We start from the raw sequence: 23,152 nt of genomic DNA, 5'->3' as shown, positions 1-23,152 counted from the left end.
CCTCACTCCCCGGCTAGCTTCCCCGAGGCTCGCCCCGGAGCTTGTGGGGTGCTGTTCAAGTAACTATCCTGTGTAGGCCAGTCCTGTAATTCGCCGTCGTTCTCACTGCTGTGAGACACTGGAGTGCTTATTAGGCCTTTATTGTTCAGACCCCAAAAGATGAAACTTTTTGATGAGGCATTCCAAGAGAAAAGATGAACAGCCTTCTGAAGAAGCAGGTTATTTGGCAGTAAACATGTCTAATCCTAGCTCTCTGGCTTCTTCCTCTGCCCACCTTTCCTCCCTGTGTTGATATTTTCACCAGAGGAAGGACAAGGCAAAGGGGAGAATAAATTCACTTTTTAAGATATTGCCTCCGCGGCTTAGCACAGCATTGCACTGTGCTTTCCAGAAGCTGTCATTATTGTTAAGGCGGTAAGGAGATAGGATGAGTAGTAGTGAAATGTACAGCCTTTTCTGAAGTGAGACTGCTTGGATTCCAGTCCTGATTCTGCCATATATTATGTATTTTTGAATATATTACATTGCACCGTGCCTCAGTTTCCTGGTTTGTAAAATGGAGTAAGTACCCGCCTCGTGCAGTTGTTCCAAAAAATGCCTGCTCTTCTGTTTAACAGTATGTGGTAAGTACTAGTAAATGTTAACTAATACTATGGTTTGTATTCCCATTTTACAGATGAGAAACTGAGGTTTAATGAAGTTAAAATAGGAAAAGTAAACTTGTCCGGGGTCACTGTGCTAGTTAGTGGCAGAGCAGGGAAAAGCACTAGGGTTTCTGATCTACAACCTTTTGTTTTAAGCTACAGTGCCCCCCAGAAGAGTATTTTTTAAAACGTGTGATAATAGAAGGGGAGTTGAGATGTGTAACTGAAAATATAATTTGCCCTATTACCCCCAAGTTCTGTTTTCACTTTTGTTAGACTTACTTTGGTTATGTCATTTTCATAAATCTATTTGGCAGAAGTACCAGGGTATAATGAAGAGTGCTTTAGAGGGAAAGTCATGAGAAATGACTTTTTTATTGAGTATAGTTGATTTACAATATTAGTTTCAGGTGTATAACAGTGATTCAAAATTTTTATTAATTATTCTCCATTAAGTTATAAAATATTGGCTATATTCCCTGTACTGTACAATATATTCTTGTAGATTATTTATTTTATATGTAGTAGTTTGTACTTCTTAATCCCCTACCCCTATTCTACCCCATTCCCTTCCCTCTCCCCACTGGTAACTACTAGTTTGCTCTCTATATCTGTAAGTCAGTTTCTGATCTGTTATATTCATTTGTGTGTTTTATTTTTTAGATTCCACATATTAGTGATAACATATAGTGTTTGTCTTTCCCTGTGTGACTTACTTCACTAAGCGTAATACCCTGTAGGTCCATCCATGTTGTTGCAAATGGCAGAATTCCATTCTTTTTTATGGCTGAGTAGTATTCTGTCATGTGTATATGTGTGTGTGTGTGTGTGTGTGTGTGTGTGTGTGTGTACGTATATCACATCTTCTCTATCCATTCATCAGTTGACTGACGCTTAGGTTGCTTCCATAGCTTTGCTACTGTAAATAATGCTGCTGTGAACATGGGGGTGCATGTATCTTTTCGAAATAGTGTTTTCATTTTCTTCAGATAAATACCTAGGAGTGGAATTGCCGGATCATATGGTGGTTCTATTTTTAGTTTTTTGAGGAACCTCGATGCTGTTTCCCATAGTGGCTGCACCAATTTACATTCCCACCAACAGTGTACAGGGGTTCCCTTTTCTCCACATCCTCACCAGCATTTGTTATTTGTGGGAAGACACACTCATTTAGATAATAATTTAAGTTTTCAGGCTTTCAAAAATTTTTAAGTACTTATGGAAACTGCTTGGAAATAAAGTTTTGTTTTTATTTTATTTCAATAATAGAGCATTATCACACTAATTTTGATTCTTCATACATAAGTAAATTTATCATTTTTATGAAATCCCCTCATAATTTACTTCATAATATCTCAAATTGCTTATAAATTAATGGAAATGCCTACTGTACATTTTTTTCATGGCTTTTCTGTTGACATTTTGGTGTAGAGCTTTCCCATATATACTGAAATGAGATATGGTTTTTAAAAAACCTAAAATTTCTATTTTAGCTGCTTATTACTCATATTTTGCCTTGGTAGATAACTCTCTAAATCCATAAATATTGTTCCCTATTCTCCTGTTACATTCTCCTGAAAATTATTTTACTCTGACTCCTTCCATCTTCTGCCTTAGTATCCTGTTTTTTTTAAAATTCTACATTATACTTCAGCAAAGGAAAAAAATAGATGAGGCAGATGTGGCAACACGTTAATAATTGTTGGGGATGAATGGTCATGGGTCTTCATTATATTCTTACCTATATATATTAAACATTTTTTATAATAAAAAGGTATGCATTTTTTCTCCTCCAAATTTAGTTTCAAAGACTTCTCAGTTAGTTTCATGATTCAGACATGTTCTTGGTTTTGTGAACGGCATTCTGTGCATTGGTTTCTTAAAGCAGTGGTCTAAAATTCAGTTTCTGTTCTCAGCACCTTTTTTCTAGTCAAGATGTTCATTTCCCATCACCTCATTTATCTTCAGAAGTAACAACTTTTATTTGGAAAAAGAGATTTAAAGTCATTCAAGCCCAGAATTCCTTCAGTTTTCTTTCCAGGAGTTCAGAACCATTTAGAAATATATTCTAGGTGTTAGTCCTAGAGTTCAGTTTGGGTAGGCTGTGTGCTTGGGAGGGTAGATTCTTAGAGTTTAGCGTCTAATCAAATCTGCTAAAATACTTCAGGTGATCTGAAAGTTCCCTGTAGTGGGTTTTAGAAAGAAATGTGGACAGGCAGATGGAATATTACTGGAGTATGGAAACAGGCAATAAATAAAAGGTGGTATTTGGCAACTGAGAGATCAAACAATGAGTGGAAGATGCGCATTTCAGCATGTTGGCAAAATGGTGATTTTAGACCCTAAGGAAATAGGCAGAAGCCTCACAGTGCTCTAGTCCTAGAGAAACTTTGTTATTTCACATGGGAACAAAGGCAAAGGATCTGATTTCCTGAAACAGATTTCAAGAGAGAGGTTAGACCCCTAGAAACAAGAGAGTCCAGTTACTAGGAATGGCTTGTAAGGTGAGAGTTAGACAGCAATGAGTCTGACTTGGTACTGAGTTCCTGACTCGTAGGACTTGTCAAATATCTCCTCCCCTGCAATGGGATTGTTTTTCTAGGGCTAATTCTGGCTGTGAATTAGAGATATGTGTGCACTAGGGGCTGGGTAATATACAAGTTTCTTCAAGCAGCAGCCTGTGTTCACATGTGACTCCTTGTTAATGGGTATTAGTTGGTAGGTTTGGGTCTTGCAGGCTGTTTTTAAAGATTTGATGTTTGACAAATATTTAACAAATGAGACTGAATATCCTTTACCAAATTACACCAACATCACTGGAATATTTTTCTTTATCTTCTTATCTTCCCTTGAGACTGGGAGTGACATCAGTGACGAAACTGTCTTGTTCACTGCTGTCTTCAGTGCCTGGCATGGAATAGCCACCTGACCTAAGTTTACTGAGATTAATTGAATGATCAATGCCAGACAGTATTAAGCAAGGTCAGATTTACTCGAGTTTTCTATTGAAATAATCACAGCCTCCTTTTTGTTCATCCTTGATAATTTAAGGGCTTATATTAGGAGTTTGGGATTAACATATACACACTACTATATATAAAATAGATAAACACAAGAGCCTACTGTATAGCACAGGGAGCTATATTCAATATCTTGTAATCACATATAATGGAAAAGAATCTGAAAAAGAACATATATATGTATATGTATATCTGAATCACTTTGCTGTGCACCTGAAACTAACACAACACTATAAGTCAACTATACTTCAATGTAAATAAATAAATTAATAAAGTGTGTATGTGTGTGTGAAAAAATAAAAATAAAAATAAAGATTTGAATCCATGTTCCAGATTGCTAGACCTACTTATATGTGACTGGGCACAGCTAATCTGGCAGCCCTAGCAAGGAGTTACCAGATATGACTCCAAATTTCTTCTTCTCCAGTGCAGAACTGTAAATCTCCCCCACCTCCCGCCCCCCAATGTCTCGCTGACATTAGTTGTCTGGGTTTACCTGGGACAGAAGGGTTTCCAGGATATGGAACCTACAGTGCTAAAGTTGGGAAAGTCCCAAGCAAACCAGGGTGATTCGTATTAGTACTTACGTAAGTAGCTAACATAGCACTGTTTTGTGTGTGCTGTGATTATTTGGAGACTATTTGTTGATAGTACAACTGTGAATTGAATGTTGTACTTTACTTAGAACTTAAATGCATCCTGTAAATATGAAGTTTCGACAGAGAAGCTTTTTTTCCTGTATTAAATTATTGGTGATTTAGAAAATACTTTTCTCTAAAGTAGAAGATACAGCATTGATTTTTTTTCTTCTAGTTTTATTGAGATATAATTGACATACAGCAACTGTATAAGTTTAAGGTGTACAACATAATGATTTGACTTATATACATCATGAAATTATTACCACAATAGGTTTAGTGAACATTTATCATCTCATATAGATACAAAATTAAAGAAATAGAAAAAAATTTTTTCCTTGTGATCTGAACTCAGAATTTACTCTCTTACAACTTTCATGGTAACATATAGTGTTAATTATATTTATCATGTTGTTCATTACATACCTAGTAGTACTTATTTACCTTATAACTGGAAGTTTGTACCTTTTTGACTATTTTTATCCAATTCCCCTTCTCCCCCACTCCCCACCTTTGGTAACCACAAATCTGATCTTTTTTCCTATGAGTTTTTTTTGTTTTTGAAGTATAATTGACCTACAACGCTGTGGTAGTTCCTGATATACAACATAGTAATTTGACATTTCTGTATTTCAAAATGAACACCATGATAAGTCTAGTTACCATCTGTCACCATACAAAGATGTTACATAATTATTGACTGTATTCACACTGTACCTTTCATACCTGTGACTCATTTATTTTGTAACTGGAAGTTTGTACCTCTTAATCTCCCTCACCTATTTCTCTCTTCTCCCCCACATGCCTCCCCTTTGGCAACCACCTGTTTGTTCTCTCTATGATTCTGTTTCTGTCTAGTTATGTTTGTTCATTTGTTTTTTAGATCCCACATATAAGTAAAATCACATAGTATTTGTTTTTCTCTGTCTGATTTATTTCACTTAGGATAATGCCCTCTAAGTCCATCCATGTTGTCACAAATGACAAGATTTCATTCTTCTTTATGGCTAATATTCCATTGTGTGTGTATGTATAAGTAATTATAAATATATATATCAATCACATTTTCTTTAGTCATCTGTTCATGGGCACTTAGGTTTCTTCCCTATCTTGGCTGTTGTAAGTGCTGCAGAGAACATCGGAGTGCATATATCTTTTTGAATTAGTATTTTAGTTTTCTTCGGGTAAATACTCAAGAGTAGAATTGCTGGATTGTATAGTAGCTTTATTTTTAATTTTTTGAGGAATCTCCATACTGTTTCCTATAGTGGCTGCACCAATTTACATTCCCACCAGCAGTACACAAGGGTTCCTTTTTCTCCACATCCTCACCAACATTTGTTATTTGTTTTCTTTTTTAAAATTTATTTATATTTATTATTTTTGGCTGTGTTGGATCTTCGTTGCTATGCGCAGGCTTTCTCTAGTTGCGGTGAGCGGGGGCTACTCTTCGTTGCGGCGCGCGGGCTCCTCTTGCTGCGGAGCACAGGCTCTAGAGCGTGCCGGCTTCAGTAGATGCGGCGCGTGGGCTCAGTAGTTGTGGCTCGTGGGCTCTAGAGCGCAGGCTCAGTAGTTGTGGCGCATGGGCTTAGTTGCTTTGCGGCACATGGGATCTTCCCGGAGCAGATTCTTAACCACTGTGCCACCAGGGAAGCCCTGTTATTTGTTTTCTTTTTGCTACTAGCCATTCTGACAGGTGTGAGGTGATATCTCATTGTAGATTTAATTTGCATTTCCCTGATGATGAGTGATGTTGAGCATCTTTTCCTGTGCCTGTTGGCCATATGTATATCTTCTTTGGAAAAATGTCTATTCAGGTACTCTGCCTGTTTTTTAATCAGGTTGTTCGTGTTTTTGATCTTGAGTTATGAGAGTTTTTTGTGTATTTTGGATATTAACTCCTTATCAGATATATGTTTGCAAATACCTTCTGTTGAGTAGGTGACCTTTTCATTTTGTTGATAGTTTTGCTTTGTTGTGCAAAAGGTGTTTACTTTGATTAGTTCCATTTGTTTGTTTTTGTTTCCCTTGCCCAAGGTGACAAATCCAAAAAGATCTTGCTAAGACTGACGTCAAAGAGCGTAGTGCTTATTTTTTCTTCTAGAAGTTTTATGGTTTCAGGTATTACTTTCAAGTCTTTAATCCATAGTGAGTTCATTTTTGTATATGGTATGAGAAAGTAGCAGCTGTCCAGTTTTCTCAATACCATTTTTTGAAGATACTGTCTTTCCCCTATTTTTCACTAAAGCAGAAGAAAAAAATAGCCTTGATGTTTTAAATGCTGATATGTTATTTCAGCTAAATGACATATGTCGACCATAAGTTTCCAAGTATGATTTATAAAATAAGGGTTTTTCTCTTCTTAAGCTGTATTTATGGTAAATTCAAGAAATTCTTCTGCAAGAACAAAATGTTTTCATTCATTTAACATAAAAGGTTATTTAATAACTTTAAAGCCAACTTATTTTCAATAAAGCCTGCTAAAAATGTCCACTGGTGAATGAATTAATTCATTAAAAATGCTTTCTGAAATATATCTTTTTATAACCATTTTAGATTGGTAATGGCTTAAAATCCAATGTGAACAAAGAATGTTAGGGCATTGGAAATAGCACTGACATTGGCCCATAGTTTTCCTCTGATTAAATGAAAGTGACACCAGTAGATTAGAATGAGACTAGGACAATTCACACTGCAATTGTGTTAGTTTAACTTTAACAATCTTTTAACACTCTTGTTTAAATGTAGCTGACATACCATAATTACAAATCTACAAGGCTTGATTATAGAATTTTACATCATGGATCTGTGGGGAAATTGTATTGATTTTTTTTTTTTAAATAAAGCAAGCACCTTTTCCAAACTGTGGCATCTTCCTAAGTTTGTTTACACCTATACCTCTAATATACAACTGTGTATGATATATATAACATATATATTGTACAGCAGGCATAAAAAAAATAAAAGGTAAGTAAAATCGCCACAGTTAAATATATATATTTATATATATAATATATGTTATAGTGACAAACATTTATATATATAATACATGTTATAGTGACGTACATTATGTATATGTATGCAGATTATATATTTTATATTGACATAAAAGTGAAAAATAGGAATGACACATGTACTTACATAGACATGGAGATGTAGTTTTACCCGTTTAGCTGTAGTTGTATATACGCTTCCCCTTTTTAAAGTAATTATAGATAGAAATATGGTGGACAGTGTCTGGGAGAGGTTAGGGACATAGCCTTGTAAATTATTCTTGTAAGCTTTAGTAGCTTTGTACCTTTTCGTGTATTCTCTTCTTCCACATCATAGCACTTTGATGTGAGTTAAAGTAAGTTCAGCCAAAATGGCCAACTTCCTACCTTGAAATTTAGCCAACTCCTTTTGGAATGTCTGTAATGTATCCAGGTCTCCAAAGTGATGGTCAGAGTCACTGTCAAAATGGATTGCAGGTGGTCAGCTCTTCCCCACCTTCTGCCAACTACTTGGCAAGCATTGACTTGTAGGAGCTACACAGCTGGCAACCAGATGTCTCTTTAAGCTGGAAAGGAGGAAAGCTAAGGTCACTCATGACCATGGTTGTCCCAGCACAACCTGTATTATTCTGCAAGTTGAATGTGGAAATGAAAGATCTTTCGACACCTGTGTGTGCATGTAGGTGTGTTCTGTGTTTTCATTGCATTTTTTTTTGATAGAAAATTTTAAAAATTTGTAGTAAGCCAGGTTGGAAAATTTTGTTAAAAATAGTAGTCCACACAGACCTACTAGAGCATGGACTTGAGGATATGGGGAGGGGGAAGGGTAAGCTGTGACAAAGTGAGAGAGTGGCAGGAACATATATACACTACCAAACGTAAAATAGATAGCTAGTGGGAAGCAGCCGCATAGCACAGGGAGATCAGCTAGGTGGTTTGTGACCACCTAGAGGGTTGGGATAGGGAGGGTGGGAAGGAGGGAGATGCAAGAGGGAAGAGATATGGGAACATATGTGTATGTATAACTGATTCACTTTGTTATAAAGCAGAAACTAACACACCATTGTAAAGCAGTTATATTCCAATAAAGATATTTAAAAAAATAGTAGTCCAGAACTATTTAGGATATAAATGCTTAGATGTGTAGTCTTCCTATTCCAACATTCCATTTCCAATAATACAATTATACAAGAACATAATTCCAACTGTGATTCTGTTTAATGTGCCCAAATAGAGCTCATTTTAAAATAACAATGACTGATCCAAAGATCACTTATTTAGCAGCCTCACTCAGAACCTCTATTTTTGAAGCACCTGGTATGGTGTTGACATATAATAAATGCTCGACAGAAGTCCTTCCAGTGAACAAAGGCATGGATGAAGCCTTACTCTATAAGGATTTTTGACCTGAGAAGCAGTAGGGAGCTACTGAATCGATTATGATGTGACAGCATAATAGTATAGTTATTGCTGCAGTTGGAGTTAAACAGATGGAATCCCAGGCTCCACTTACTACATAGGTGACCCTGAGCAAGTTATTTAACCTTTAAAAGCCCGAGTTTTCTTAGCTGGAAAATGGGTTAATGATATTATCTTTCTTGTACTGTTGTTCAGAGAATTGTAAGGTAATCATTTAAAGCACTAAGCCCAAATGCCTGATATGTACGTTCAGTATATGTTAACTGCTGTCATTATTATCATCGTAATCATTCTGTAGAAGTATAAACAGTGTAGTCTCTCCAAGAGAGACCCTGGAACTTGCTTTCATTTAAACTTTTTTTTTTTTTTTGGTCGTGCCACACGGCACGTGGGATCTTAGTTCCCTGACCAGGGATTGAACCCACGTACCCTGCATTGGAAGCGCAGAGTCTTAACCACTGAACCACCAGGGAAGTCCCTTGCTGTCTTTTTTTTTTTTTTTTTGGTACGCGGGCCTCTCACTGTTGTGGCCTCTCCTGTTGCAGAGCACAGGCTCCGGACGCACAGGCTCAGCGGCCATGGCTCACGGGCCCAGCCGCTCGCAGCATGTGGGATCTTCCCGGACCAGGGCACTAACCCGTGTCCCCTGCATCAGCAGGCGGACTCTCAACCACTGCGCCACCAGGGAAGCCCCATTTTTCTTTAAATTGTTGAGATGTTGATTCCCTGCTTTGAAGCCCCAGCAAAATATCTCTGTTTATATCAGTGACCCTGTATTTTTAACACCTTAAAAAATACTGTATCTTTTGCCCATTTTTTGATTTGGGTTGTTTGTTTTTTTGATATTGAGCTGCCTGAGCTGTTTGTATATTTTGGAGATTAATCCTTTGTCTGTTGCTTCATTTACAAATATTTTCTCCCATTCTGAGGGTTGTCTTTTCATCTTGTTTATGGTTTCCTTTGCTGTACAAAAGCTTTTAAGTTTAATTAGGTTCCATTTGCTTATTTTTGTTTTTATTTTCATTACTCTAGGAGGTGGGTCAGAAAAGATCTTGCTGAGATAATGGCCATCATCAAAAAATCTACAAACAATAAATGCTGGAGAGGGTGTGGAGAAAAGGGAACCCTCTTGCACTATTGGTGGGAATGTAAATTGATACAGCCACTGTGGAGAACAGAATGGTGTTTCCTTAAAAAACTAAAAATAGAAGTACCATATGACCCAGCATATAACCTGAGAAAACCATAATTCAAAAAGTCACATGTACCCCAGTGTTCATTGCAGCACTATTTACAATAGCCAGGACATGGAAGCAACATAAATGTCCAATGACAGGTGAATGGATAAAGAAGATGTGGTACATATATATAGTGGAATATTACTCAGCCATAAAAAGGAACGAAATTGGGTCATTTGTAGAGATGTGGATGGACCTAGAGTCTGTCATACAGAGTGAAGTAAGCCAGAAAGAAAAAAAACATATCGTATATTAATGCATATGTGTGGAATCTAGACATATGGTACAGATGAACCTATTTGCAGGGCGAGAATAGAGACGCAGATGTAGAGAACACAATGTGTCAAGGCCAGTTTCCCTCTTACTGCACTTCCATAAAGTTTATCGTAGGGAAGAGTCGTCAAGTGAGTGAGTGTTTAAGAGCCCTTATTCTAAAATCTATAAATGATTCACCAAAACTGTCAGAAGACATCCCTACAATGCTAATGCTAGATTATAATTATTTTCAAATCCTTCTTAATATTTTGTTTTTTATTGAGTTCCCCCTTTGTTGTTGATATCCTTTCACCTGTGCTAAAGGAATATTTTATGGAGCCTTATGTGTATACATATGCTTTAACTCAGGGTTTATTTGTCTATAAACAAGTAGGCATCTATTTTTTCACTAAATGATCCTCAGCTTCTGAACAGTACTAAAATGACATGCTTTTAATGTGCATCCATTGCCTGAAATATGTCTGTACTCTATGAAGCTTTTGAAGACCTATAATTCTACTGAAGTGTAATTCAACTTAGGTTACTAGTACAGTAATTTTCATCTCAAACCTAGGACGTTAAGTTCTAAGGACTTTGCACTATGTAAGATATACAAAGTTTTCTTAAGGCCAAGCAGTTCTTCTCATCTTTTTAGGGACCAGAGGAATGGTGTATAATACATTGCTTATAACAAAACAGGCATTTAATACATATTTGCTAATTGAGTTGAGGAATGGAGAAAACCAGAAAAGAGGTCAGTTATATGAGGGGGAACAGCTCAAGAGTCTGCTCCCCCTCCTATAATTGAAGTTTGCTTTTATCACTAAAAGTGAGAGATTTTGAAAGGAGAGGGGTTGCTGAATACTCCAGTTAAACTTCAGAAGAGCAATAAAGGGCTTCCCTGGCGGCGCAGTGGTTAAGAATCCGCCTGCCAATGCAGGGGACATGGGTTCGAGCCCTGGTCTGGGAAGATCCCACATGCAATGGAGCAACTAAGCCCATGAGCCACAACTACTGAGCCTGAGTTCTAGAGCCCACGAGCCACAACTACTGAGCCCACGTGCTGCGACTACTGAAGCCCGCATGCCTAGAGCCCGTGCACCGCAACATGAGAAGCCCGCGCATCACGACGAAGAGTAGCCCCAGCTTGCTGCAACTAGAGAAAGCCTGTGCACAGCAACGAAGACCCAACACAGCCAAAAATAAATGAAATGAAATAAAATAAATACATTTATAAAAAAAAAGAGCAATAAAACAGCTGCAAGTAATCACAGTCCTCAAAGACTTTTGTCAGGATAGTATTTTTATTGGAGAAATGAAAGATAAGAAAATATATTTATATCAGGGATTTCTTTAAAAGTTAACAGTTTCGCAGGATTTTTTTCTTACCTAGAAAGGAAACTAGTCTATTGTAGAAACATTTTAAACTTTTTTATAAATTTATTTTTGGCTGCATTGGGTCTTCGTTGTCACACGCGGGCTTTCTCTAGTTGCGGTGACCGGGGGCTACTCTTCCTTGCGGTGCGCAGGCTTCTCATTGCGGTGGCTTCCCTTGTTGCAGAGCATGGGCTGTAGGCACACAGGCTCAGTAGCTGTGGCTCGCGGGCTCTAGAGCGCAGGCTCAGTAGCTGTGGAGCAGGGGCTCAGTTGCTCCGCGGCATGTGGGATATTCCCAGACCAGCACTCAAACCCGTGTCCCCTGCATTGGCAGGCAGACTCTTAACCACTGCGCCACCGAGGAAGCCCTAGAAACATTTTTAATTATTAATAAGTTCAATCTAAAAATGGTTTTGAGGGACTTCCCTGGTGGCGCAGTGGTTAAGAATCCTCCTGCCAGTTCAGGGGACACTGGTTTGAGCACTGGTCTGGGAAGATCCCACATGCTGCGGAGCAGCTGAGCCCCTGCTCCACAGCTACTGAGCCTGCGTTCTAGAGCCCGTGAGCCACAGCTACTGAGCCCGCGTGCCACAACTACTGAAGCTCACGTGCCTAAAGCCCGTGCTCTGCAATAAGAGAAGCCATTGCAATGAGAAGCCTGTACACCACAATGAAGAGTAGCCCCCACTTGCCGCAGCTAGAGAAAGCCTGCATGCAGCAAGGAAAACCCAACGCAGCCAAAAATGAATGAATGAATTAATTAATTAAAAAAATAAATAAGGCTTTGTAGTTTACCTAGAACTAACCAGAACACTGTCTCTCTTTGATTCTAATTTAATAGACGTGTGTGTGTGTGTGTGTGTGTGTGTGTGTGTGTGTGTGTGTCTTTGTGTGTGTGGTGTAACTGCCTATTGTTAAGTTACTTACATAAATAGGCTCACCCATACCAGGATGTTATTTTTGAAAGCTAAGAAAAATAGTAAGGATATAGGTAAATTGAAATCTCATTATGGGCAGTAGGTGATATTTCAGGGGAACGTAATATGGCAGAGTTTTGGGCCCAGTCCTTAGGGAACTTGTGCTCTGTTATATAGGGTGCATATATCTAAATATTTATTCTTAGAACTGCAAGTATCTCTTTATATAAATCCCCAATCTCCAGCTTTCTCTTGAGCTTTAGACTAATTTAAAGTATTGAATTTACGTCCTTAGTATGCTCTGGTTTCAAACTCCGTCTGACACCAAACTAATTATTTTCTCAAATCTGATCCTTTTCATTTATTTTATGAAGAACAAAATTTATTTCATGTATGAAAAAAATCTAGAGAAAACACAATAAACCTGAAATGAAACAATACAGGTACATTTGAAGTGCCCCTTTCTGAGTTTGTTCCTTTTCTTCTTTGCCTCTTAGTGATTATTATTCTGAATTTGGTCTTTATCATTTCCACACATATTTTTAAACTTCTATTTTATATGTAGATATACATGAACCATATTAAAGTATTCTGCACACTTAACAACACTTATATTTTTGTGTAACATAAAATATATCTGGAAGGATACATAGGAAACTGGTCACGCTGGTTGTCCCTGGGAGAGAAACTGTATAACTAGGACAGGGATGGGAGGAAATTCTTATAATTTTGAATTGTGTATTACCTATCAAAATATAGATTAATTTAGAATTTAAAAACTATAAGTAGTGTCATATTGTAGGAATCTTTCTTTAGCCTACTTTTTGTGCATATTACTGTTCTCGAGATTTATTCATGTTGAAACATTCAGCTCTAATTCATTCTGTTGCGTGAATTTACTAGTGTTTTGTTTCATTCTCATGTTGATGGATATTTAGTTTTATTTTTTTCCACTTTTACAAATGATGCTACCATGTACTTTGTTAAATATGGCTTCTAGTGCACATATATAACAGTTAGTATAAGGCAGAATTTTCTAAGGAATGGGCCCTGAATGGATTACAGGTATACAAGGGTATAGCTGTCCTTAATCTTCATGATGGCCAGGTATGGCCAAGAAGAGCCATGGACTGTATGGGGGAAGAGCCTTTCAGACAAAAGAACAGTAGATACAAAGCCTTGAAGAAGAGAGAAAGATTGGCCAGTTTGAGGAGGAGCAACCAAGTGAGAAAGAGGAGGAGGGGTAGGAGACACCTTGAAAAGTAGGAGGGAGAAGATATAGATCCTACAGGGCCTACCTAGTGTGTAAGGATTTGGGCTCAAGTCTCAGGAGATGTCACCACCTCTGCAGAAGTTTCCTGTCTGTCTCCCTTCTCTGTGTTCTCAAAGAACTTTGTATAGTAGCCTTCTCTTATCCATGGAGGATATGTTCAAAAACTTGCAGTAGGTGCCTGAAACTGCAGATAGTACCAAACTCTGTATCTACTATGTTTTTTCCTGTACTAACGAGTGGGTAGTGTATACAGTGTGGATGATTCACATCCTGGGTGGGACAAAGCAGTACAGTATGAGATTTCACCACAGTACTCAGAATGTGCATGCAATTTAAAACTTACTGTTTGTTTCTGGAATTTTCCATTTGATATTTTCAGACTGCAGTTGACTGGGGGTAACTGAAACCTCAGATAAGGGGGGATTACTGTAATTATCTGTTGCTTTCATTAGACTGTTGGTTTCCAAAGTATGGTCCAGGGGCCCCTGGCGGTCTCTGATACCCTTTCAGGGTGTTTGCAAGGTCAAAGTTATTTTCATAGTAATACTGAGATATTGTTTGCCTTTTTCACTTTCATTTGCACAAAATTGTGTAGTGGAGTTTTCCAAAGACTAATGATATGTGATATTGTAACAGATTATAATGAAGAAGGAGATATAAGAATCCAGATGCTTCTGTTAATCTAGACATTTAAAAGATTTGCAAAAATGTGAAGCATTGCCATTCTTCTCACTAAATTTTTTCATTTTGGAAAATATAGTTATTTTTCATAAAATAGGTTATTTTTGTTAACATGTACATTTATTTTGTTGTTTTTCTTTTTTCTTTTTTTTTTTTTTGCGGTATGCGGACCTCTCACTGTTGTGGCCTCTCGCGTTGCAGAGCACAGGCTCCAGACGCGCAGGCTCAGCAGCCATGGCTCACGGGCCCAGCCGCTCCACGGCATGTGGGATCTTCCCGGACCGGGGCACGAACCCGTGTGCCCTGCATCGGCAGGCGCACTCTCAACCACTGCGCCACCAGGGAAGCCCCTATTTTGTTGTTTTTAAGTGAATTAACAAATACTACATTTTTAATTAAAATATTTTTGTGATTTCCCAGTTTTAATTTCTAATACAGTAAATATTAATATATATAATTCACATAACCAAAAGTTCTTTGAGGTCCTGTGGTATTGTAATTTATAGTAAGAGATATATATTTCATCTTCCTCCCCATTCCTGACAGAGAGCTCCTAAAACCCTTGAAATTTCCTCGATGATGAGAGTAGTGAAGTTGTCTTATGTTAATTAGACAATTTTGGAAAGCACCTGGGTAACCTAAGGATGGGGGCTGTTGCCAGGGGAACCAACCATGATTAAAAAGTTGGAACTTTTAGTCCCATCTCCTGACCTCTGGGGAGAGGAAAGTGCCGTGAGGTTGAATCAGTCACTGATGGCCAGTGATTTAATCAATCCTGCCTCTCTGATGAAACCTTCATAAAATCCCAAAAGGACAAGATTCCAGATTGGTGAACCAGAACACATCCATACCACCATGTTGAGCTCCAAACTCCACAGGGACAGAAGCTCCTGTGTTTGGGACCCAGTCCTGTACATCTGTCTGTTGATTAATATCCTTTGTAATAAACCCGTAAACCAGTGAGTAAACTGGTTTTCTGAGTTCTTTGAGCTGCTTTAGCAAATTAATCCAAGTCAGGGAGTGGTTCCTGGGAACCTCTGATTTATAGCCAGTCGGTCAGAAGCATAGGTAACAACCTGGGCTTCTGATTGGCATCCAAAGTGGGTGCGTCTTGTGGAACTGAGTCCTTAATCCGTGGAATCTGGTACTGTCTTTAAGTAGATAGTGTCAGGATTGAGTTAAATTGTAGGACACCTAACTGGTGTCAGAGAATCGCTTGGTGTGGGGGGAAAAAACTCATATGTTGGAATTAGTGCCAATCAGAATCATAGGCTCTCAGTAATTTTTAAAAGTATTTTGAGACCAAAGAGTTTGAGAACTACTGTACTATAACAATAATTCTCAAACATTATTATGTAAAAGAATTAACTTGGGTACATTTAATTAATTTTTAATTTTAACGTGGGAACTTTTAAAAAACACATTTACTCAGGCTTTACCCCCTAAGATTCTAATTCTGTAAGTGTGGGGCAGGATCCAAGAATTTGTACGTTTTACAATGCCTTTGCATAATTCTGTTATAGGTGTTCTTCTAATCATACTTTTAGAAGTATCGTACACCTCTTTGAGCTTCTGGAAGTGCAAAACTGTTTTCTCCATGTTTGTACATTTAGCATACTGTCTAGTATATACTAGGTGCTCAGCATTGTTGAATGACTGGATGGGAGTTGAGGATAGAGTTGAGATCCAGGTGACATCAGCAAGATGTTTTGTTGGTTGGAATGTAGAATTTAAGTTGGGGTGACTAGCAGTGACTCAGGTTATGTCAAAAAAGGAGACAGATTTTTGAATTGTTTTTAGGTAATTCTAACAGAAGAATCACTCTAATACCTTATTTATATTATTAGTGAATAAAGTATTTCACATGTATATTTTCCCAAAGGTGAAACCCCTATAAGTGCTGAAACTATTTTTAAAGATACCTTTATGGAAAAATTTCCCCAAACATTACTTTGTTCATCAGACTACACTGCACTTTCCCATAATCAGTTTTTTCCTCCATCACTGAAATGAATATTGCTACTAACTTTTAAAAATAGGTGACCATAAAAATTTTAGGATTATTTGTTCTAGTTCTGTGGAAAATGTCCTGGGTGATTTGATAAGGATCACATTAAATCTGTAGATTGCTTTGGGTAGTATGACTATTTTAACAATACTAATTCTGCCAATCCAAGAGCATGGAATATCTTTTCATTTCTTTGGAACATCTTTAATTTCCTTTATCAGTGTTCTGTAGTTCTCAGTGTTTTATAGTTCTCAGTGTATAAGTCCTTCACCTCCTTGGTCAGGTTTATCCCTAGGTATTTAATTAATTTATTTATTTGACATGATTTTAAAGGTTTTTTTTGTTTACTTTGAAATTTATATGGGACCACAAAAGACCCAGAATTGCCAAAGTAATCCTGAGGAAAAAGAACAAAGCTGGAGGCATAATCCTCCCAGACTTCAGACAATACTGCAAAGCTACAGTAATCAAAACAGTGTGGTACTGGAACAAAAACAGACATATGGATCAATGGAACAGAATAGAGATCCCAGAAATAAAGCCATTACCTACAGTCAATTAATCTTCAACAAAGGAGGCAAGACTATACAATGGAGAAAAGAGGTCTCTTCAGCAAGTGGCGTTAGGAAAGCTGGATAGCCACATGTAAATTAGAACATTCCCTCACACCATACACAAAATAAACTCAAAATGGCTTAAAGATTTAAATATAAGGCATGACACCATAAAAGTCTTAGAAGAGAACGTAGGCAAAACATTCTCTGAAATAAATTGTAGCAATACTTTCTTAGATCAGTCTCCCAAGGCAAAATAAATAAAATCAAAAATAAACAAATTGGACTTTATCAAACTTACAAGCGTTTGCACAGCAAAGGAAATCAAGAACAAAATGAAAAGACAGCCTACAGACTGTGAGAAAATCTTTGCAAAGGATGCGACTGACAAGGGCTTAATTTCCAGAATATACAAACAGCTCGTACAACTCAGCAACAAAAAAACAACCCAATCAAAAAATGGGCAGAAGACCTTAACAGACATTTCTCCAAAGAAGACATACAGATGGTCAACAGGCACATGAAAAGATGCTCCACATCGCCAATTATTAGAGAAATGCAAATCAATGAGGTGCAACCTCGTATCAGTCAGAATGGCCATCGTCAAAACGTCTACAAATAATGAATGCTGGAGAGGTGTGGTTACCTTATACCTGATTTGGTGTTTTCCAAATCACCAGCGAAGTCCTGATTATCTTTTAATATAAGCATCCCCACAGATAAAGAGTGTAAAGTGGATGTGAGGCTCCAGTCCCACAACCACATACTTAATTACTTCCTTCCTCCTTGTGTAGAATAATGTACATCCCTCAGGCAGCCCAGGGTTTTTACCTGGTGGGAAGGGGGCTTCCCTTGGAAAGGGCAACCCTATCCATTTCCAGGACTGTGCATTCAATGTTGCATGCTTGGGAGCTGAGAGAGGAGGTCTGCAGACAGCAGTCTGTATAGTGGGTGCTGAAAACCATTTTGGTTCTGGGTTGCTCAGGCGCTGAGGCCAAAGAAGACTAACAATATTTTTAAATAATTCTTTTCCATGTTATGTTAATTCTTTAATTTTTTTTTCCAGTTTTATTGAGATATAATTGACATATAACATTATATTTATTCAAAGTTTACAACATAATGGTTTGCAATATATATATATAGCAAAATGATTACCACAATAAGTTTAGTTAACATCACTTCACGTAGTTACAGTCTTTTTCTTCTGATGAGAACTTTAAAGATCTACTTTGTTAGCAACTTTCAAATATACAATATAGTATTGTTAACTACAGTTACCATGCTGTACATTACATCCCCAGTACTTATTTATGTTATAACTGGAAGCTTGTACCATTTGGTCACCTTCACCCATTCTCCCCAATTCTATCCCTCAACTCTGGCAACCAAACTAAACCAAACCAAAACTATGAGTGTGGTTTTTTTAGAGTCCACATATAAGTGAGATCATACAGTATTTGTCTTTCTCTGTCTGACTTATTTCACTTAGCGTAATGCCCTCAAAGTTTGTCCATGTTGGCCCAAATAGCAGTTCCTTCTTTTTTTTGTGGCTGAATAATACTCCAGTGTGTGTGGGGGTGTGTGTGGGGGGGGGTGTGTGTGTAGGTGTGTAGGTGTAGGTATGTGTGTGTCTGTGTACACATTTTTTTTTTATACTGAGAAATAAACCTGACCAAGGAGGTGAAAAACTTATATGCTGAGAAGTATAAAACATTAATGGAGGAAATTGAAGATAATTCAAAGAAATGGAAAGATATCTCATGTTCTTGGATTGGAAGAATTAACATTGTTAAAATGGTGATACTACCCAAAGCAATTTACAGATTTAATGTGATTCCTATCGAGTTTCTGACAACTTTTTTCACAGAACTAGAACAAATAATCCTAAAATTTATATGGAACCATAAAAGACGCAGAATTGCCAAAGTAATCCTGAGGAAAAAGAACAAAGCTGGAGACATAACCCTCTCAGACTTCAGGCAATACTGCAAAGCTACAGTAATCAAAACAGCATGATATTGGCACAGAAACAGCCATATATATCAATGGAACAGAATAGAGAGCCCAGAAGTAAACCCACACACCTATGGTCAATTAATCTTCAACAAAGGAGGCAAGAATATACAATAGGGAAAAGACAGTCTCTTCAACAAGTGGTGTTGGGAAAGTTGGACAGCTGCATGTAAATCAGTGAAGTTAGAACACACCCTCACACCATACACAAAAATAAACTCAAAGTGGCTTAAGGACTTAAGTATAAGGCATGACACCATGAAAGTCCTAGAAGAAACACAGGCAAAACATTCTCTGACATAAATCGTAGCAATGTATTCTTAGGTCAGTCTCCCAAGGCAATAGAAATAAAAGCAAAAATAAACAAATGGTACCTAATCAAACTTATAAAGCTTTTGCATAGCAAAGGGAACCATAAACAAAATGAAGACAGCCTATGGCTTGGGAGAAAATATTTGCAAATGATGTGACCAACAAGGGCTTAATTTCCAAAATAGACAAACAGCTCATACAACTCAATAACAAAAAAAACCCAGTCCAATCAAAAAATGGACAGAAGACCTAAAGAAAAATGGGCAAAAGACCTCCTTTCTTAGACTTACATTTATGTTTTAAGCCACATTTATTTATCCATTCATGTCAGTGGACACTGAGGTTGTTTCCATGTCTTAGCTATTGTGAATAATGCTGCAGTGAACATAGGAGTACAGAATCTTTTTGAGATAATGATTTCTGTTAATTCTCATTCATGATACCTTAAGTTCTTAAGTTTGGTACAGCATTTCTAGAGAAAGATTTTAATTTATTGTTGATAATTTTTAATCTGGTACCATATGTTTTGTAATTATTACTGCCATAGGTTTAAAAATCTAGCAGACATACATACTTTCAGTCTTCTTTACCTGTCCCCCCCAACCAAGGGTGAGATGTTTAACTTTTATTTATTTATATCATCTTTTGTATTTTCTACTGGTACTAGAAAGTATATGGGTCTCAAATAGATACTTTTATTTTCTGTATTTATATTACTCTTTTTAAACTAGCATTTCTAGTACTAGATTAAATAGAAGTAGTCTCAGGAGCCAATTTTGTTTGTAAGAAGAATGATTCTAAAGATTTTCTGTCTTTTGAATGGGCAATACTGTACATAATATTTTGTGATGACTCTGAATCTTCATTTTGAACATCTTGGGGTGAACACTGTGGCTGCCTCCTTAGTATCTATTTTTTCTTCTCTTGATGTATACCTGTATTTTCATTCCAGTGTCCACCGTTTTTTACCACACGCACATAGCTCATGTTCTTGAGGGAAACTGCTCCACTTCTAGCTTTAGGAATGGGCCTCTGAGTGAATCTAGCCAATCAGATTCCATTTCCTGGTTACAGGAATTGATTCAGGGTGATTTAGGCTGATCTAAGCAAGGTACACTTCAGAACTCTTGCTTAGAATTCTGGGACAGATGTGCTTTCTTCCATGTAATTGATTGTGGCTGCAGCTTTCTTTTGGCACTAGGGAATCTGGCCTTGAGATGAAGCTTGCACTGTGGGTGACAGAATGAAGAGACAAAAAGAAATTTCATAATATATCTGCTGGATCAGGCAACCCTGAAGCAGATCCTCCCCTGGATTTTAGTTGCATGAGCCAAAAACTCCCTGTACTGTTTAAATCCCTTGAATTGAAATCGTGTTACTTATAATTGAGTACTAACTGATACCATTTCTCGAATCCCTAATTTAGGTGTGTACCTATGTATAATGTAAGGAGTGATTTCCTTTACTGAACTGGCTAGGGATTTCCTTCCTTTCTTTCTGTCTCTCTCTCTCTGTTTTTTGTTTGATTTTTGTAAATTCTGTTGCTTTCGGCTTAACTTTTACCCCCTCTTTTCCTCTCCATTTCAGTGTCCTATTGAGATCTGATCCTCTGTATCAGAAGTAAGGAAGAATGCTGTCTTTCTTTAACCCTCCCCATCACCTCTCCACTCTTATCCTATTCAGTGCTGTTCTTTGATTGGGGGTGGGGGTGGTGTGGAAGAAAGAGGAGAAGGAGGAAAGGACAGATGAACCTATCTTGCCTTAATCCCAACCATTTGTTGTCACAGACTCTGTCCCTGCTTCTGTTCCAGTCCCTCAGTAGAAGAGTCACCACTTCTGTTGCAAGACCTGCAGTAATTTAGGAGGCATTCTTTTTATTTTTTAATTAATTAATTAATTTATTTTTGGCCGCGTTGGGTCTTTGTTGCTGCGTGCTGGCTTTCTCTAATTGTGGCGAGTGGGGGCTACTCTTCGTTGCAGTGCACAGCTTCTGATTGCCATGGCTTCTTTTGTTGTGGAGTACAGGCTCTAGGGGGCGGGGGCTTCAGTAGTTGTGGCTCGCGGGCTCTAGAGCGCAGGCTCAGTAGTTGTGGCGCATGGGCTTAGTTGGAATCTTCCCGGACCAGGGCTCGAACCCGTGTCCCCTGCATTGGCAGGTGGATTCTCAACCACTGCGCCACCTCTTGGCATCTGTTCTGTTTTTTTCCCTCGCTAGAAGCATAGTAATCCATAGTATACATAATATCCTGTAGAAAGTATTGCATGCACATACTTAATAGTGTTAAATAACCTTTTGTGGGATGGTTTATGAAGCTTAACACCAAGTATGTATAGCATTTTTCCCATGGAAAACATGCCTACTGAGATCCTAAAAACTTGACTATAATTAACATCTTTGCAGTGTAACTGAGTCCCTAATTGGAGAATGCTTGAATTATATTGTGACAGCTTGGTTTCGTGTTTACTTTAAATTTTTTCTGTCTCTTGCTTTCAGGTAATATTGTCAGCCATTAATGTAACTCTTTGTGTTCCTGCTTCTAGTAACTTGTACTTATGTCTGTCACTGTTCTTTTTGCTACTGCTAATCTATTTTAGGGGAACCTAGACTGTTTTTACTTCTGAATAGTGATGTGAAAATTGAGATTGTCAGAAGTCTGCTCTCTTATTATTGCTTTACTTGGACTATACTCTCTTTCTCTGGCCACCATAATATTATACATAACTCTCCTCTAGGAAGTAAGCTCCATGAAGGCAGGGATATATCCCCCAGAGGCCTGGTATAAAAAAGGACTATTGGTAAATATTACTAAATGAATGAATTTACTCTCTGTGACATTTTAAGTTCCTTGAGAACAGAAACAGTATCGTATCCTTCATCTCTCTTTAATATATTTAAACAGTCTTTTGAACTATTTTCAGTATAGACATGGCACAAAATTCCAGAGTTACCAAAAGATAGATACACAGTAAAACATGAGTCTGCCACCCCTATCCACTAGCCACCCAGTTTTTCCCTCTCAAAGTCAACATCATTACTCATTTGTGTGTGTGTGTATCCTTCTAGAGATATTCTGTACATGCACAAGTATTTACATTTATGTCTTTAAAAACAAAAAACAGATGAGAGTTGTTGGGCTGCACCCTGCAGGCCTGCAAGGCCTGTATTTGCCCAGTTTCAAGACTGAAGAAAGAGCCTGGAGTCAGCAACAGAGACATCAGTGGTTTAATGGATAGAGGGAATCTTACGTGTCTGAAGCAGGGTCCTGGAATGACACCCCACTGTGTGTCGCAGATGGCGGGCAGGACATGGTGGCGGTCTTCACCAGAGGTGGGGTAGGGGGTGATTGCCAGTTACAGGGGGAATTGATGTCAGGTTGGCTTATCATTTACCAGGGAAACTAGCAGAGGTGCGTGCCCCTCACTGCCCCTTTGATAAGAACAATCACTAGCTGGGCCCTGGGGCAAGTATACGGGAAGGTCAGTCCAGTGAGTAGGGTGTAGGTGAAGCAGGCACTGGTCAAGCAGGGGTTGTACAGAGAACAAGAGAACAGCCACCTTGAGTGGCATGACCATACAGTAATATACTCTGTAGACACTGTTTTTGCACATTGCATTTTTTGTTCTTTCATATTAGGATATATAGAGCAGCCTCAATTTCTTTTAGAGTATTCTTTATGGACATAACATATTTTTTAAAACCCAGTTTTCTATTGATGAACCTCTATATTGTTCCAGTATTTTATTCTGAAAGATACCTCAGTGAGTTTTCCTGTATGTGTTTTGTTTTGCAAATGTGCAGGTATATCT

The 23,152-nt window shown here is 37.9% G+C and overlaps 1 protein-coding gene across 2 annotated transcripts in view; it reads left to right on the top strand.

Moving 5' to 3' along the window:
• Positions 1-23,152, top strand: part of TBCA (tubulin folding cofactor A) — a 98,431-nt gene that overhangs the window by 790 nt on the left and 74,489 nt on the right. The gene's annotated exons all lie outside the window — the stretch shown is intronic.

This window comes from Tursiops truncatus, chromosome 3 (genome assembly GCF_011762595.2).
Source record: "Tursiops truncatus isolate mTurTru1 chromosome 3, mTurTru1.mat.Y, whole genome shotgun sequence".
In the NCBI taxonomy this organism is placed as follows: Eukaryota; Metazoa; Chordata; class Mammalia; order Artiodactyla; family Delphinidae; genus Tursiops; species Tursiops truncatus.
Note: the sequence above shows the minus strand (reverse complement) of the source record. Positions and strands in the feature narration are given on the sequence as shown.